At 29.1% G+C, this 20,637-nt stretch overlaps 1 long non-coding RNA gene across 1 annotated transcript; it reads right to left on the bottom strand.

Annotated features, from left to right (window-relative positions):
- Positions 1–3,761: 3,761 nt before the first annotated feature.
- On the bottom strand, positions 3,762–16,190 carry LOC145958282 (uncharacterized). The gene is made up of 4 exons (XR_014434017.1): positions 15,924–16,190; positions 15,504–15,804; positions 13,693–13,770; positions 3,762–3,982 (listed from the first exon to the last, which is right to left on the bottom strand). It is a non-coding gene; the product is annotated as an uncharacterized LOC145958282 (long non-coding RNA).
- Positions 16,191–20,637: the final 4,447 nt, after the last annotated feature.

Genomic DNA, 20,637 nt, shown 5'->3' on the forward strand with positions numbered 1-20,637 from the left:
AAATAATTTTAAACTTAATAAATATTTTTTTTTATATTTATATTATTATTTTTAAATTAAAAAAAAAAAAACTCATACGTGGAGCATGAACACATTAAATAAGCTACACTTCAACGATTAGCATTTATGCACACTTCCTCCTCATATTAGAGAAGTTTTTGATGGTGTGTCCCTCCTCAAAATTAAACACATTTATTCCTCTTCCCTCTTATTAAACATAACATATTTTTCAATTTTTATCCACTTTTTCAGGCACTACTTAAAAAGTGTACGAATTTTCTTAAAAATAATATTCGCAGAAATTTTTTGTAAATTTTCTTGTAATAATAATTTCACAAAAAAAATTTATGAATTTATTTGTAAAAAATAATTTTTAGATATTTCTTACAAATTTTTTTTATGAAAAATTATCTACAAGAAATTTTTGCAAATTTTACTACAATTTTAATGATCATAAAAAAAAAATTTCATGGTAAAAATTTGTAAAAAATGTTGTAAGAATTTATTTTGTTTCTTGCAGATATTCTTGTAAAAATAATTTATGAATTTATTTGTAAAAAATAATTTTTAGATATTTCTTACAAATTGTTTTTATGAAAAATTATCTACAAGAAATTTTTGCAAATTTTACTACAATTTTAATGATCATTAAAAAAATTTCATGGTAAAAATTTGTAGAAAATGTTGTAAGAATTTATTTTGTTTCTTGCAGATATTCTTGTAAAAATAAATTCGCAAGTAATGTTTATTAAATGGTAGAAAAATTTCGCAGGTAACTTTTCCTACGAATTTTCCTGCCAATTTTAATTCGCAAGAAAAATAAAAAAAATGTTTAAATTTATAATTTTAATAATTAAAAATATTTTTAATGAAAAAATGTTGTTTTACTAAAGTATTTATAAATATATCATTATAATTAATTTTAATTTTAATTTTAATCAAATTAAATTAAATATATAAAATTTTATAAATATGATAAATTAATGATAATGAGTTTTAATTTAATGATAATTTATAAAATTTTAAAATTAAAAGTATTTACTTAATAAAATATTATTTTACTAAATTATTTATAAATATTTTATAAAAATTAATTTTAATTAAAAATATTAATAAATTAAATATTTATTTTAATTAAATGTATAAATTAATGATGATGAGTTTTAATTTAATGATAGTTTCAAAAATAAAATTATTTAGTAAAAAACTATTTTTTTTTAGAATATTAAATATTTTAAGAGTTAAACTAATTTATAATAATATAATTTTTTTGTTCAATATAATGAATTAATCATTTTTCAAAAGACATGATCAAATTAATATTTTAAAAAAACTTTGAGTCTCACATCGATTGAAAATAAAAATAATTAAAGATTATATAAGTTAAAACAACACTTACCTTACGAGTTGATTTGTATGGTTGACTGTTAGACTTATAATCTACAATCTAAAGTTTAAAAGGTTATGTATCACATGTTGGAATGAATTCATTGTGAACATTTGAAAGTTGAAGAATTATTAATAGAAATTGTAGTAATTTCTTTGATTTTTTTCATAAGAAATTTTTCTGCAGAATAATTTCTTGCAAAAAAATTCGCAAGAAACTTTCTTATGAATTTTTTTACAAGAAACTTTCCTACAAATTTTTTTCGGAAGAAATTTCGAAGGAAAATTTCTTGCGAATTTTAAAATTTGCAAAAACATATTATCCACGAAAGTATTAACTCCAAATAAAATTTCACAGAAAAATTTGTAGGAATAATGTTCGTTGCGAATTTTTAGACAAAATTCGCATGAGAAATCTCATGTAGTAAGAGAAATTCTAGTAGTGAGGTATATTCTTTCAAACTATAAACAATTTATATATTTCAACGTGATATTTATTTATATACATAATTTATTTTAAGTTTTAGATATATATATTTATACAAACTAAAATATTAGTTAATTATTAAAATAAAATAAAATATTACATAAAATGAAAATAAAAAAAATATTTTACCGTGATTAAAGATAAAACTAACATATTTGCAAAACGAACAAAATATATAATTCTTAAATTAATTATTAAAATAAAATAAAATATTTGTGATAAAATACTTCCCATATACTTTGACCTACTTGTCAAAGCTGAGTGGAAGTTTTTCACTGCATCACTTCACTTTCGAGCAAAGTTTGGCAGCAAGAAATAAAATCGATTTGTTTAAAAACTTTAGAATAAAGAAAAATAATTGGACTACAAATAAAATACATTATATTTATGAAGGTGAAAAATATATTGAAATATAAATTATTTATTAAATACTTCTATTTTATTTAAATATATTTGTAAATTAATTAAGTAAATTATAAACTAGCTCAAATAAATTTTTAATCACATTCATTCAATATTAAGGTCAATAATATGACATGGGAAATTTGTTTGATTGAGATTATTTAAGTTGTCTTTTATAATGTTGGAGGTAGACTGATTGGATACATACAAGTAGTCGATAACGAGGGATCGTTGAAATTATTGAAATTTATGTGTCTGAAGTCGATTGTTTAACATGTAATATTGATTTTCTTTCATATTTATGAACTATAATTCTCTTATTAGATTGATCAATTTTAAAAATAAATTAGTGCTTTTGAATTGTAAATCCATACATAAGGTAGGAATTGAGCATTGAGAACATAAGTGCATATATAACCTATTGTACTAATAATTTTCGGTAACATGTAATCGCATATTTATCTAAAGTAAAATGGAAAATATATTGAACGTCCATTAAATTTTGGGACTGGTTTAGGTAGATAAAAGATAGATATACGAAGATAAATAATAATAATAATAATAATAATAATAAATAATAAATAATAAATTAAAAAAAAAAAAAAGAAAGAAGGAAAGAAAGAAAGAAAGTGATAATATGATAAATAGTGTAAAAAAATTAAAAAATAATGATTTTTAGTCTATATATGTCCTCTCCCAGAAACCTGTTCAAATCAAATAGGATGATTATTCTAAATATTTAATATAATTATGTACTCAAGATTTAAACTTGAAAACAAACGCTAATTAAATTAGAACAACCTCATACAATAATTAATCTGTGCACTAAATGATAAATATAAAAAAAAAATATATAAAAAAATTATAAAAAAATGCTAAAATTTATATAACTATAATAAAATACAATAGTTTTAGGATATGAAAATAAGAAGGTAACTGTGAGTCTATCAATGGACAAGTAACTATAGATATACACTTCATTTTCTTACAACTCACTTCAATCATATATTTTCGTTTTACCTTTATCTGCATTTTACATCACATGTATATTACATTTAATATTTTTTCATCAACTTTCTACTTTTTCGTTTTATATATATATATATATATATATATATATATATATATATATACACTTCTTACATCCCAATATCTATACCAAACGGGGCTGAAGTTTACAATTATTCAATAGTGGAGAGTGTAAAATCAAGGTGTGAAATCATCATGTTGAGGTTGAATTATTGCTGAGTACATAACATAATAATAATCTGCGTTACTTTGATTGATTTCCCTCGTTGATTTTTAAGGTTTGTCACTTTCTTAACCGACCCCGGCCAGCATCTTTGGATCTGATTGATTTAAAAAGATGAAAATTTAAAAACTATATAGTGGTATTATATTATGCAAATATATTTAACAACTTAAATCATAATTTAATGTGTAACGACATGCTGTGGCCGTTACACTACGAAACAACACTACACACTACTGAAAAATATATACTAGAATAGTATAATAAAATATTTACAACACAAGTTGCTAATCAAGCAACCAACAATAACTAGTTATATATAACCAAAATATGTTACTATAAGGTAGCTTACAAAAATAAATATTCATCTCCAGGCATCTCCTGCGGCCTCTAGCAGCTATCTCCCAGCCTATCCCTGCCTGCTCTCATACAACGTATGATCATCGCAGTCCAAACTACATGGAAACATGCAAGGATAAGCTAAAGACAATAAACAACTCATAATAATTTAATATGTAATACAACAACTATATAATCATCTTCGCATCCGACACATAAGACAAACAACTTATATATTATACATCTTAACATCATTTCAACTTGATTCCACATATCAACGTTGTATCAACACTTCAACGCAACTACTGTACAAACCATTGGAATAATTATCATATTCATCATAACAACAACCAACACATGTATTACACATCTCTCAACAACACATGTTTAAAAGCGACTTACAACATAACAACATTATCATCATCCTCAACAAGATCAACATACAACATAATCACAACTTAACAACACAACAACATATATACAACTCATATCAACAACAAATCAACTCATCAACAACTTATGCGTTGTCACGCATTTCAACTCGGAGATCTCCAACAACTGAGGTTGAACAGTCTAGGTGGCATAAACCCTATCAAATCCAGCGTTTGACCTATCTCAACCAGGTCAGGTATAGGACATCGTTAGGAACTCTGAAGAGAACCAGGTATAGACAACAATAGGCGATTGTTTAAGTGTGTCACTTAGACTCGGAGGTCCAGTACTACTATCAAGACAGAAGGGTTTGGGTATAAGCCTACCACGGCCTTGGCTAGCATCACCAATTCACATATGGAGTTAGCCCACCCACTATACTCCAAGTACCACGCACCCTCCAGTACCTAGTCAAAGACTACATCTCTAACTAGATACCTTACTCAAAGTGGTCATTCAACCATGACATGGATCGACTACTTCCATGCCGCCCACATAGTACTAAGGGATCCAACTTTAAAACAACTTTCAACTTATCACCTTAGTACTATGTATCTCAACATAGGACATATATCTTTACCATATGTCCCCAACTGTTCAACTTTACAACAATAGGCACCATAACAATTTTACAACATTAAACATCTGGCTGCTTGTAATTGGTATAGCTCGGCCTGGCCCCTATATTGTGGTCACTTTGTATTCTGTATAGCTCGACCTTGCCCTTATACCGCGGTCGCTTTATACATGTGTGCCTCGACCTTGCTCACACAAAGGACTAACTAAGTCCTAGAGGAGAACAACACAATGTCTACTCCAAGGGACAACTTCCCAAGGAGGGTTTTCAACAAATTGGGCTCTCAGAGCCCCCACAACTATCTCAATCTGCACAATGGGATGAGCAACTTCGAAAACATCTCCTCTAGTCCTAGTGATCAACAACTTATCATCACAACTGAATCAGCTTACAACTCAACAACACAGCTCAACTTAACAACTTAAACAACACACAACTTTCAACTCATCATCTCAATCAACATTCAACTTAAACAACACACAACTTTCAACTCATCATCTCAATCAACTTTCAACTTAAACAACACACAACTTTCAACTCATCATCTCAATCAACTTTCAACTTAAACAACATGGTATATCAACACAACAACTCATCAACGTTGTTTAACAACACATTTTAACAACACAACATCTCATTTCAACTTTAAACAACACAATCAACTCAACAGCTTATTAGCTCAACTCATAATTTACAACTCAATCATCATAAAATAATATCTTTTCAACACATGGCACAACATACAACTTTATAGCAACATACAACTCTTCTCTAACAACTTAATAACATAGTCTACTAATAACATCTATATAAATCACACACATCTACACACTTCACATCATGCTTCTCACAACTCACAATATTATCATCATGCACTTCACAACTTTCAACTATATCATCTCATCATATTTCACGACATAAACATGTCCACACATAACATATAACAACTTTATCAACTTAATTTCAACATGTTTCAACAATATCATAGATCAACACACAACTTGTAAACAACTTCACTATACTCAACATGCATCTCTTCATTTCACTTTCTACTCATCATACATCTCAATATAATTATACAATTCCATGTGAGTTCCTAAACTAACATACAACCAAACAACATACAATCTAGCTTCCCTAACCTGAAGATTGGCTCAGAATAGCCAAGAACTTGAGAAGAAGTAGAATTTTCTTTTCGAAGCTCAACCCGGAACTTCAATCCACCCAAAACAAACTTCCTAGTCCAGAGTCCTTCTCTCTAAAACTTCTCTCTAAAAAACTCTCCTTCTCCTCAATTGCACAACCTCTATATATAGAAGTCTGAAGTGGCCAGAACGTCCCATTTCAAATCCGGAACGGCCCATTCTGGACTCTTTCATCATGTGTAAAATTCACATGCAGAACGGTCCGTTCTGAAACCAAAACGGTCCGTTCTGGCACGTTTAGAACGGCCCGTTCTAAAATCGGAACGGTCCGTTCTAGAGTTGAATTTAACTCATAATGACCATTTTGGAACGGTCCGTTCCAGTCCAAGATTCATATAGGCCTATTTAGTAATTGGGAACGGCCCGTTCCGGGCTACTAAATCACCCATGGCCTTCTAAAATACTTACTACGTTACATTAATAAAAAATTATTTTTATGATAAATAAATTTTTAGTTTATTATGAATAGAAGTTAATAGTTTAATTTTAATTAATTTCTTATTTATACTTAATAGTTAATTAATTTACATACAAAATTAACTATTACAAATAACTTTATATCACCTTTCTTGGATCTTATTAAAAAAAACAATTATTTTAAACGATTCCTACAAAATAAATTGTTTTAAAATTATTTTTCTCCTAAACATCCAAGCATAAAATTGAAATAAATTATTTCACATAATTAATTATAATAAGAATTAAGTAAACTTGAACTCAATTATTGAGGTCATATACCCTGCTATTCTTTTTTTTGTTTTTTAATCATAATATTAATATGAAGTATCTATCATTAAAAATATTAACTAATTATATTATTAGAGATTATAATTGTATTTAAGATGAATATTTTCTTCATATATATAATCTATTTTCATATTTAATTAATAAACTTTGAATAACTTGATCATGATAAAATTCTCTGCTACATGTGTTAATTAGTGTCATTACACTTTTGATCTAAGAACACACGTACCTATTTTGATTTCTTGTTTTTTTATTAACGATAACAATTTGATGATAAAGAGTGAGCATCTTTAAAACGTGTGAAGCATAAGCTATGGTAGGTGGGCTCTTAAAACTGCTGTGACATTGTGGAGGTAAGTAATAATTCTTGCTCTATCATCAATGGTTTTCCCGTATATTTCGCCCCACTTGTCGCTCTTCCTTTACACTCTTTATTAATTAATCAAAATCATAGTCTTTCTTCTTCTTCTTTTCAACCATGGTACGAATGAAATATATGCTTAGCTTAATCTTAAATTTCTTTGTGAAAGTCTATTAGACAAACAGCATCTGGCCCCTAATGGCTGATGTTAATTTATATTATATGCGGCTTTCAAGATAATAAAAGTTGATATACATATGATTACGTAATTTACTTATAGATTAGGATCATGTTGATAAAGAAGTTGTTGGAGTAGGATAGTATGCATGGAAATATAGTACAGAAGTCTTGGTTAATTAATTAAGGATGACATAGTGAGGAAACTTAAAAGTGGAGGATACGTACGTGTGTGAAGGAAAGGGTTTAGGTGAGATATTGAAGTGGACGTGAGGCCTATTTAATATCGGATTCAAAATTAATATTTAATTTAATGGACATGAAGAGTAGCAATTTTGTGGGCCCTCGTTTTGTACCAATGTAAGTTTACCTCTCAGGTGCTCTGTCACACTCACATTAAGGAGTTTACCACAATATAGTCGGTAATATATATATATATATAGAGAGAGGATCAAATATCAAATATCAAATATTCAACCGATTGAAAGTTGATTACTCTTAGATCATATATATCAAATTTTGTTAAAATTCAATAACAATTTGAAGGCAATTAAAGTGTTCATATTTTAGTATATTTTGAAATAAATATATTACGTCAATTTTATTTTATAAGAATGAAGTATCAAATCATCTTGGATTAATATAAAATTTTGTATATATATGATCTAAGAGTAAAAAACTTTCAATCTAACAATGAGATTTATAAAATTTACATTTAATATAAAGTTATTGAGCGGCGTAATACTTAGTAAAAGTTATACCGGTATCGTTTGAACTTTCCTTTATTTATATATATATATATATATATATATATATATAAGGGTGGGGAATCCAACTTTAGAGATGTAGAACTAGAATTCAGGGGGGGCAACTTAGCTAGAAAATCTGCACATTTATTGTCTTCTCTCAATGTGTATTAAAGTTGCACTTTCCAAATTTTAGCTAACAAGTATTGGATATGTCAAATAATATTGTTGTATTAGTGCCTACTATCACAAGAAGACTACTCTAACAAAATCGCATAAAAAGAATCCGAGACACATAAAACATCCTTATATCCTAACCTCCAAGCTAAACACAACCCAAATAATAATCCAGATAATTTTGTCTTCATGTTATTTCCTAGGCCAAGATCACCATAAAAACATTTAAGCCAATTCCCAACCAAACCACGGAGTATCCCACCAAACCCAACAAGCCTAGGTTGCCCCCAAACAATTGTCATCCACATGCAGTGATATTTTATCACCTTGTGCATGATCACATTTCACCCAAACACCACAAATTATTTGATGTATAGAAAGCTACGTCCTCCACCATATGCTTAGGAGTTAACCTCATGTAGCAAACAAACCTGTTGCACAATGTTCCAAGGGGTCAAAAATTGATATTCAAAGATATATCTGTTTCTGGCCTTCCATAAAACCCATAACATAAAGAAAGGCAAGGTGCCAAATTTACCATAACAATCCCGCAACCAACTCACCCATTGCACTTGTTGAAACGACAACTACACCACACCAAAACCAAGTATCCTCCATATCACAAGTGTATTACCACATAGAAACAATACATGTGCAACATACTTAGCCTCGTTTCCACATTGTTGGCACAAAGACCCCCTCTAGCACGCCTTTGATGCAAGAAAGACTTGGTTGGCTAAACTTTGAAGTTAGCAGAAATACACAAAGGGGTTGAATGTATGTGTTCGGATTCAAAGAAATTTTTGAAAACGTTTTCGCAAGAGTACTATTGACAATTTTAATTAGAATCTTCGTCTACTGACTTTTGTTTTAACAAAACTAATTTTCAACGTAGAAGATGAAGTAAACTGGTTTTCAGTCTGGAAAACGTTATCATCTGGTAAAATAGTTTTAATAAGATCAAATAAGTTTTCGTCCAAAGTTTTGTTGAAAAACAAAGTAAATCAGGTTCAAAGTATGTAATGTTGAAAAGTAAAGAGAATGCACAAACAGTTATACTGGTTCACTCAATCTGAGTTATGTCCAGTTTCCTTCTGCAGAAGGTTTCCACTAATCACAAAGGATTACAAGTATTCTCAGTCACTTCTGACTCATCAACTAGACACTAGTATTTTTAACCACTTCTGGTTCTACAAGTACTCTCGACCACTCCTGGGCCGTCAGCTTTACTCACCAACGCTAGTATTATCAACCACTTCTGGTTCACAAGTATTCTTTCTACCAGCCTCTTCAGGCTTTACATCAATTGTAGGTTTTGAGTGTGTGTATTACTCTCACAAAGAGGATTGGATAATTTCTACACTCACTAAGGTGCGTAACCTTAGTTTTTTCTGAGATAGGTGTCTGAGTGTTTGGTTATTCTCGTAGAGAGGATGAACTATTGGCAACAATCACTAAGATAAGCTATCTTAGTTTTTACACAGATATACAGGAATTTCTTTGAGAAGAAAAGGATAGTTTATGCTCTTGATTTTCTTTTTCGTATTGCACGTTTTTCTCAGCTTCTCTATTCTCTATCTTCTTCTTCTTTGCCTCGATACTTATACACCTTTTGATAAATCTGCCCGTTGCTTTTAATTTGAATTTTTCCATTAGAGTGTAGGCTTGTGTCATTGCAGATGCAGGCTTCGTTCATGTTCATGCAGATCTTCTCATTTAATGCATTTGATCTTGCATTAATTGCTTGCTTGTATTTGTAGAGCTTCTCTATGTAGTTGATTTCTTCGATATCTGACTCCAATCATGATCTAGGTATATTTGTACTTTTCTCATCAGTTTAGCCGTTGCAGTGCTGTCTTTTACTAAAAAGTAGGTGTCCTTTCTCTGACGCACTCGGCTTTGACTTATGAATGCATGCTTTCCCAATTTTTTATTCACGATGATGTCCTCTTGTGTTTCTTGTATAATTCCTTTTAATGTGATTAACGGACTTCAGACGTGCTTCAACATGCTCGACATCGTCTGGTTACAAGATACTACGTCTGATCTTGACGACCCTTTTCGTCTGAGTGTGGAAGTGATAACTTCATCTTTTATATTGGTTCTTTCTGATGGTCACTTCATGTTGATGCCTTGGCCAATTTGCGTCTGATGCCTCAGACTTCTGTTGATAGACTTTGTATTTGATTTGAGCCTGAATCAACCTTAGCCTTGATGCTGGCCTTTCTATCGTCTAACATTTTGTCTAGCCAGATTATGCTTGAACATGTTATTTGATTTGAGCTTCTCGTTATCCGACTGAAACACTAATGCATATGTTAGTAATAACAATATGTATTATATTTGTCATATTCAAAACCTTGGTGAGAATTGTGAATGCGCTTCGTCTGACTTAACAAACTTGCTTACACAACTTCCAACAAAAGAACTAAACATTCTCACCAATGAGAAGTCTCCAAATCCAATTCCAAGAAGCCATCAAATTCCCACCATCTCCAACAGATATCTAGCAGTACACTAAGGTAGCCAAGTAAACCCTAGATATATTCCCACTCCATACCATGACATCTTGAGCATCTAGATGGAGCCAAACATTTAGTTGATTAAGTTTACATATTGTCTCAAGAGGAATAATGGTAGCAAATGCACTAAACTCCCACACTTCATCCATACAGACATCACAAACCCTCACATCAATATCATGAATCTGCATAAATGGGACTATAAGCACTAACAGAGACCTATAGAACCAATTATTGTACTAGAGGCTAGACTTATTGTTTCCTAACTACATAATGAAACCCTCATCGAGTTGAGAGTAAATGCGTTTTAGATATTGTAGAAAATAAGACCCACTATGATCCAAAATATGTTTCACATCTTAACTCTAATATTTAGCAAATAGGAGTTGCACCCAAAGTTTATCTGAATTATGGAACAAGTCCCACACCAACTTTCCTAATAAGGAGGTATTTTTATCTCTGGAAACCTTAACTCAATCCACCATCACACCTATCTCTAGTGATTAACTCCCAACCCACTAAATGAAGTTTACGAGTGAGAACACCACTCCAAATGAAATGATGAGACAACTTATCCAAGTTGTCACAAACTCCTTGAGGCAGCCATTCCAATTGCATATTATATGTTGGGGTAGGTGTCAAAACAAAATTTACAAGGGTTATCCTACTAGCTCTATTCAACATCATTATTTTCGAAGCAACGAGCTTAGCTTGAACCTTAACCATCACTGAATCAAATAAACTCTTGGTCACCCTACCATGAATCATTAGGAAACCTAGATATTTACTAAGATCATCCATAAATCTGATATAGGAAATGACAAAGATCTTGCCCTTTCTCTGATTGGTCACCCCCTTAAATGTGAATACCTTGGACTTATGCAAATTTATATTAAAACCTGAGGCATCACAAAAGTGATTGAGAACATTATCAGCTAGTCAAACTTAAGATGGTTTTGCTTTAGTGAACAATAAAACATCATTAGCAAAATATAGGTGTGGGATCTTGGGGCCCCTACCCATAACCTCGAAGGGACGTTCCCATAACCCAGCATCAACTACACTCTTAATCATGTGGCCTAACCGTTCCATACACAAGACGAACAAGTACAGGGAAAAGGGGTCCCCTTGCCTCAACATTCTCTTTGGAACAAAACCTATAGTACAATTCTCTTAGGGAAGCCAAACTGTTGGAGAGTGTTATCTCCCTTAGCAAGTGTACCAAATCGTACAAGTAGTTTAATGTAAGTATGAGTATCATCTCCCAATGAACTTGGGCAACACTTTGCAAAATCACTCGTAATACTAACTAAGCTACCAAAAAGCGATAAGAATTTGATTTATTGCATTAAATAATGTAAGCAAACATTGTGAATGTTATAAGAATTCTTTTTGGTATTTTTCTAAACACTTAGGGTGCAAAACATGATTCTAAGACAATATTAATAAATGTTGGGGTTTGACTTCACTAAACCTTCCTCTCATGTTTATCAATGAGCTCACAATAGTTATCATTTAGAATTTATCAACCACTCTAAAAAATAACCAACCCTAATCCCTTACAAGTTGGCATCTAAGTTGCTAGATTAACCTATCAATTCCTTGCATAGTTTAACCAAGAAACCAGCCTTCAAAACTAGAACTTAAGAAAAACTACTAGAAAAATTAAAATTAGAGAGGGAACAAATCCGTCACTAATCTTCATAAAATTCGTCACAAATAAATTAGTGACGGAATTTGTGACGGAAATGATTCCGTCACAAAATTTGGCGTCACAAAATATTTAGTGACGGATTATTTTCTCCGTCACAATTAGTGACGGAATTAAGGCATCACAAATAGTATAATTTCCGTCACTAATTTATAATAATAAATGTTTAGAAATTAATAAAAATCCGTCGCAATTTGTGAGGGATTAAATCCCTCGCAATTTGTGAGGGATTATACCCCTCGCAATTTGAGAGGGATTGAGAGGTATGTGAGTCCCTCACAAATTATGATGAACGAATCCGTCACAATTTGCGACGAAGAAAATCCGTCACAAACTGTGATGCCTATTATTGAGTAGAATCCGTCACAATTTGCGACGCCATAATTCCGTCACAATTTGCGACGGATAAAATTCGTCACTAACTGGGTTGAATCCCTCACAAATTGGGCGTCTTTAATGAGGAAACTATTGTTTTAAGAGTCTGGTAATCGATTACATATACATGTAATCGATTACCAGACAATGAAAATCATATGTTCGAAATTGACTTTTTAACAAGTTCTCTGGTAATCGATTACCCATTTCTTGTAATTGATTACCACATGTAGCATATATTGGTGCAATTCAGTTTTCACATGCAGTCATATTTTGTGGTTATTGGTTCTTGGTTTCTCAATTTGTGGTTATTAGGATCAGTTGCTGCAATGCTATTGGATCAAATCAGATTTTAACACTCTATTAAGACTACTGTTGTTGTTGTGGCTACTACAAACTTAATATGCTAATACAACATATATATGTATGATAGAGTAAAAATGTAATAAAGCAAACTAGTGAAGCAGAGGTATAAGGGTCCTCTCTCAACTTTAGAAAATGCCTCAGCTTATAATTGAAGGAAAATGACATTTAGGATTATTTATAGTTGAACAAACTAGAAGGAGACATGTAATAACATGAATAGAGTACAAGCAACTATGAAAGATCAATGTTGACCATGCAAGACCAATTTGTAAAGTAGGGAGCTCAATGTTGACCTTTCCTGTAGTCCAATAGTGTAAAAATTCGTCTGTGACAAACTTTCCCTATCTAAACCCTATAATTTCAAAATAATTAAAATGATCTATTTGCACAAGCATAGAAGATAGAACTAGTCCATCCAAGAGTAAATTACCTCTAGCCACACTGAGGTTGTTTCACTTCCTGTAAACAGGTATTGATCAATAAAAATAGTATCACCCTTCTTCACAACCTGCAAAATTATAGATTCCTGTTTAGCAAACACTATACAGTACAGACAATCAAAGTACAATATGAGATAAATGAGAATTAGTTTCAGAACTCAATCTGCACATCACACAGTCAAGAGATAAATCTGTTACAGGTTTTCATATTTGAAGTAAATCATTCATATTAATCCTTCCTAGAATTGAAGTCCATACAAAGGATTGATTTCTTAAAAGACTTGTCCAAAAGGTAAAATTCATTGCTGAGATGAAGTAAGAAAAATGAAAATAGGACTTGCATGAAAATGAGTCCAAGTAGTCAAGATAATAAATCCTTGTCTGGATTAAGGGATAGATGGATTGAATCCAGCAATGCCAAAAGGAATTACAGAGCTGGGGAACTTGAATTAAGCTCTGGTTTCTTTCTTTCAGTTCTATAATAGCTCAAGCTCTCTTCAATTCAACAAAACTCATTTTATTCAATATTTTGTTTTCTGGTTTCCGTCCTCACCTTACCATACTATTACTAATTTTACCTACTACTGAGTTCAAAGATGTCTTCCCTCATCATATTATTATTAATTTTATCATAGATGCATATTTAGTAGTAAATAATATCAGAATTCAGAATTATTCCAAGATCTGGAGACTAGAAATCATCATAGATTCCATAGAGAACTCCTTATTTGAAAGCAGTAATAGGTTCTTCCTTGGGCAATCCACAAAGGAAAAAACTTGTATGCAATTCCATAGGTCCAATTCATTTTGTTCTCTAATAAGAATTGAAATATCACCTCAATAATCCACGTTGACATGTAATGGAAACCTTTATCATGTAAATTACCAAGGTAAAAGTCCAATTCTTATTAGACAACAGCACCAAAAGTACCTATGGAACTACATCTAAGTTGTGTCCTTCCACAAAACCCATATATCCATTAACCTTTATAATTAAAACACATTTTATAGCAGCCAAATATCACAGATATTTTGGTCCATTACTCCATTAGCATCATTCCTTTCTTCCCAGCAAACCATCATTACCTTGATACATGCTCAATAAACCTTGAAACAACCAAGTTCCACTACTAATATCCATCCAAAACCATAAACCTAGCCCTTGACATTGTAGTTTCCTTAATATCCTATATGCCTCACCAATAAACCATGTAAAGGACTCAAGTGATATCTAAACGCAAATTTCAGTAAATAACTAAACGCATATGTTTTAGTGCATAGGCATCTTATTTGAAAGGTGGAACAGGCATAAAGTATCATGTTATTAATCAAAGAAGTACCGTCAGAAACTCGATGGAGTAATGGACATTAAAATGCTCCTCACTGAAACAAAGAAGTCAACATTCATGTGGCTTTCTTTGCACCTCCTACTTCTCAGAGAACATAGTTTTAAAATTTCGATCGGTAATTATCTAATAGTTCAAAAATCTATAATGCTTAAAAAACTAAGCTTATGAAGCATTTTAAAAAGCCAAAACTTAACAAATCCAAAATAACGCCCTACTTATTTCTAAATGCTGGAAACATCTCAAACACAAACGAAACCAATCGAACACTCCAAAATTCCCATCTAAGTTCCCATTCAAACAAGTTCCAAAGTAAAAACCAAAATGATACCATCAGCAAGAAACTCATTTTATAAATACCAATCAGAGATCGAAGGCTACATCAATATTGAAAATCAACAACAACAAAATAATAATAGTAATTCAAATTTCCAAAATTATATTCACAACGCTACCTGAAAAACAGTGAGATAAATCAGAATCACAATTAGCATCCATATCCAAATTCAGTAGCAGTTCATGAAATCCAAATCGTACTCAAGAGTCGTCGTCAGCAGCAGCACCCTTCGACGATCCACCAGCCTTCTTAGGCAGCAAGAGATTGTGAATATTCGGCATCACACCGCCATTAGCGATTGTGAAGTCACCGAGAAGCTTGCTCAATTCCTCGTCGCTCCTCACCGCCAATTGAATGTGACGAGGCACAATTCGCGTCTTCTTGTTATCTCTCGCAGCGTTTCCAGCCAACTCCAAAACCTAATAGAAACACCAAACGCAACACATTCGATTCAATCACTCGAAAACAGATAATTGATTATTCCTCAAATTGAGCTTCGAAAACCTAGATCTGACGACGCGCGCGAAGAGGAAATTACCTCGGCGCGCGAATTGGAGGCCGGCCTTGCTGCTCCGGGAGGTGGCTTTCTTGGCGGCGCTGGATCCTAGGGTTTTGCCGCGACCTGCCATGGACGTGGAACGGAAGGTTCGAGAAGCGTTGAAAGAGAGTTCCGGTGAGTGAGAAAATATGAGAAGAGAGTGAAAGTGTGTTGGGAAAGTTTGAGTTAGTGGGATAGAGGAGGGGATTTTAGCCAATGAGAGGGAGTCACGCGGATTGATGATGAGTGTCGTTGGATTGCGTTGAGTATGGACGGTTGAGGTGTGAAGTACGAAAAATGTGAGGGAAGGGACAGCGGGAGAAGAAATAACGTAGAATAGTGGTATTTCTTGAATTGGATTGTGTAGAAATTAATTATGCAGGTGAGTTTTATATTTTTTTTCTTTAAAAAAAGTGAAGAAAATAAACAAATGGATTGTTCAAATAAAATATGAAAGTAACCGATTGTGCGTCAGTTTTTTTTACAAATAATTGTATTTTTTAGTTTAATTGATTAAATTAAAATATTAATAATTATCTATGGAAATTTCTGTAGATAAGTTATCTACGGAAATTTCCGTAGATAAGTTATCTACGGAAATTTCCGGAGATAATTTATCTACAGAAATTTCCGTCGATAAGTTACCTACGGAAATTTCCGTAAGTAAGTTACCTATATTATAGCTTTAAAATATGCTATATATATTAGAGTCTAGATACACACTGCTATAGCTATCAAGAGTCTAGATTTTAGATTTTATTTATTTTGTTTTATAATAAATAAAATCCAATATTAAATCAAAAGATTATAACAATCATAACTCAAATCCAGGTAAATATATTTCATAATCAAAAGAAATCCAATATTAAATCAAAAGATAATAAAAATTATAACTAAAATATTTATAAATTTTCTAATATTAAATTTAGTATATATTAAAATTAATTAATTAAATATTTGTATTTAAGAAATTGTTACAAATTTTAGATATATATTTTAAATTTTTTATTTTATTAAATTAATTAAAAATTAATTAATTTTATCACTTTTTAATCAAGTGAGTGAATGATAATGAATTAACTAAATTACTAAAATTCTAAAATATATTTTAATTAAAAATAATTTTTTGGTAAATACGGTAACTAAAAAGTATTATAATAAATAATTAAATTAAAAAATAATAAATTTTATAATGATTATTTTTTTAATGATGTTAAATTAAATATTCTAATTATTTTATAATAAATAAAAATGAAAAGATAATAAAAATATATTTTACCTTAGGTAAATTGCATTTTATCTCATTATAATGTTTAATTTGAGATCTTCTCATCTAATTTTAATTTTGAAATCTTAATCTTCTAATAATGGTAAATCTTAATCTTAATCTTCTCATGTTAAAAGAAAAATTTCGATGCAATAAAAAAATCTCATTATCTTTATTTATTTAATGCAATATATTTCTATAAAAAGAAAACTTATTATATTTTTAATTTGCAAACATAGTATAGCCTATTTTTTATGTCCTTACTAAAAAAAATTCATGGATCTGTTATTGATGATAACTAAACAGACTTTAATTATTTCTAAAAAAAATTATGATTTTTGAAATTCATAAATTTTATGAATTATAATTCTTAAGTATAAAACAATTTTTTGTGTACTAAATGTTCTTTGAAAATCATTTTTTAAGGTGTTATAAAACATATTGATATATCAAATAATTTGGACATCAAGTAATGAATATCATATATAATTAATTTGATCTTTCAATCATTTTTTCTTATACATATATTTTCTAATTAAATTTAAAAGTGGTATATTAAGTATTATTTATTTGAATTGAATTATATGTAGTATAGTCCTTTTAATTGCAAATGTAGCAAGCAGCTCCACCACTCTCCACTCACCAAAACGTGTATGGTCCGTTAAATCTATTATATTCTTCAATTTTTTAAAAATAATAATAATCGTTGATATATTTTTTTAAAGTAATTACTCACAACTATTATTTTAATTTATTTTTTATTTATCTTTTAAAAATTAAGAGGTATCAAGTGTCTCCTTTTTTTTACTAGCCTAACTAAACACTTTTATTTTATTTTAGTTTCTAACATATACAATATCTTCATTTTAATCTCTAAATAATCTTGAAAATTTGTAAAGACTCAACTTAAAAATTTTAAGTAGTTTAAATAATTTTACTCACTAAATCACCGTGTTCATTTAATCAATAACTTACAAATCTTAATTATATATTATCTTTAATATAAATTTTACTTAATTCATTAAATCTCTAAAAATTATTATATAAGATCTTAAAGAAGTTATTTCTTAAAACATATCATTATTCGAATTCATTGAATGTTTAATGTTAATTATAATTAAGATCTTATTATATAAAAACTTATTATATAATATATCTTAAATAAGTTATTTCTTATCATATATATATATATATATATATATATATATATATATATATATAAAAGTGATTTGTAATGTACGAATTTTTATTATTTATATAAACTTTATTTTAGTTATATCATTATTCAAGATAAAATTTTTAATACATTTCCTCACATTTTGAGTGTAACATTTATAAAACTCTAAATATATAAATGCACTTAATACCAGAAAAATTTGATAAAGGGTAATACAATAAATTCAACAATAAAATATTAATATAAACTTTAATATAAATCTTAATTAAGAATACTTAAGTGTCACTCTCCTTCTTTGTATGATACTCTATATATAGTTAACTTGGTCGGTTCCCTCTAGCATTTAATATTGCATTTACGTTTAGTCATTTTTTTAATCTAAATCATGTTTACTCATTTTTAAAAAAAATCAATTTAAACTTATTTATAACTTAACTAAAGATAAAAGAAATACAAAGGTTTTGGTCTCCACTTTATTAAAAAATAACCTCCATGTAGTAGTTTTGTTGGTTATCCAATTTTACAGTTTTGTTGGTTTTTATAATAAAAATAAGACATAATTTAAAACAGATAAATTATTGACGGTTGAAAGAGGATGGAGCAAAGCAATTCTTGCATTTCAAAATCAAAGTTTTTAGGGTTTATCAAATATGCATTCCAATTCATCACAGTAGTAATACTTTCTATTTTCATTCGAATTAAATCTTCGATATAAGGTTCCCAACCTCTCCATGTTCTTGTTAATCGAATTCATAACGACCATGTGTTACTGTCAAACCCATGGTTGAGTCAAGTACTATGGTATTGATAAAAATTTATTCACTAGAGTGTGGGATTGTTTCTCATAATTTGTTAGATATGACTCAATGAAGGGTTTCAAGATATCTTGTTTTCTTACTTTTTTTCCTTCATTTAGAAGCAATTAAAGTTAAAAAAAATAATTAAAAACTTGTAAATTATCCTTGTCACTTTTAAATCTAAATTACATTAATTTATAGTTTGTTTTTAAACATAAAAATAAAGAAATTAAAAGATATTATTTTATTAACATAAAATAAGAAACTTTTAATTTTTTAACTAAAAATTTACACTTTAAAATTATAAAATTATGACATTAGAAAGACATTTTTCAATAAACAACTAAACTAAAAAATAAGAAATCAATAACTTAGAAAAATAAATTGACACTTTTGATTTCTTTACTTTAATTTATAAGTTTTTCTAAATTTATTATATTATAATTAAATTATTAAATTAAAAAATAAATATTTTAAACTTTTCTAATTACACATTCATTTTTAACTTTTTTAGCTAAAAAATTATATGCTTAATTGTATTTTTGATCTTTTAAGTATTGCAATTGTGCAATTTTGATCCCTAAGATTTTAATTGGGTAATTTTAGATTGCAATTGTGCAATTTTAGTCCTTCAATTTTTAATTGAACAATTTTAGTCTATTAAATATCATAATTGTGTGATTTTAGTCTCTCTCATTAAAAATTTCATAATTTTACTATATATACATACATATATATATATATATATATACAATATTTTAAAATTATATTATTGTCTATTCAAATCAAGGTGTATTATAATTTTCATTAATATATCAAATTGTAACATCCCGAATTTTCTATTAGCAATTTAAAATTTAAAAAAAATTGAATTGACTTATCCAAACAAAATATTTTAACAATGATAGAAATTGAAATCAAAGTAATTCAAATACCAAGAATTTCAAATTCCTTGAATTTGTAAAATTACTCATCCAAACACACCATAAGGGAATGCAATTGTAAGAGACAATTATATGAGTAAGATGTTTATTGTATGGATTAGAGTACTCTGTGGGTTCTTAAGAGAACCCTGAGAGAAACAAATAAACTATGCAAGTTTATATTTTGCTTTTTGATTGTTCTGTTGTATTCCTTGTTGCGTGAGATGTATGAATATCTATTTAATTCCACAAATACATGAGTTTTGATTTGAATTAAACATGTTTGGTATTTCAAATATGAAAAAGATTATATTATTCAATTTTTGTTATTTGTGTTATGGTATGTGGGGTAGAGGGTGTCACACAAATGATATATATTTATTATTAATAAATACATAAAAAATATATATATATATATATTATATTTTTATAATATTATTCATAAATTAATATCAATAATATTGTTAGTATATTTATACATAAACTAATAATTTTATAAATATAACTTATTATATATTAATATACTTTTACAAAAATATAAATATACATA

This window comes from Cajanus cajan, chromosome 5 (assembly GCF_000230855.2).
Source record: "Cajanus cajan strain Asha chromosome 5, NIPB_CcT2T_4, whole genome shotgun sequence".
In the NCBI taxonomy this organism is placed as follows: Eukaryota; Viridiplantae; Streptophyta; class Magnoliopsida; order Fabales; family Fabaceae; genus Cajanus; species Cajanus cajan.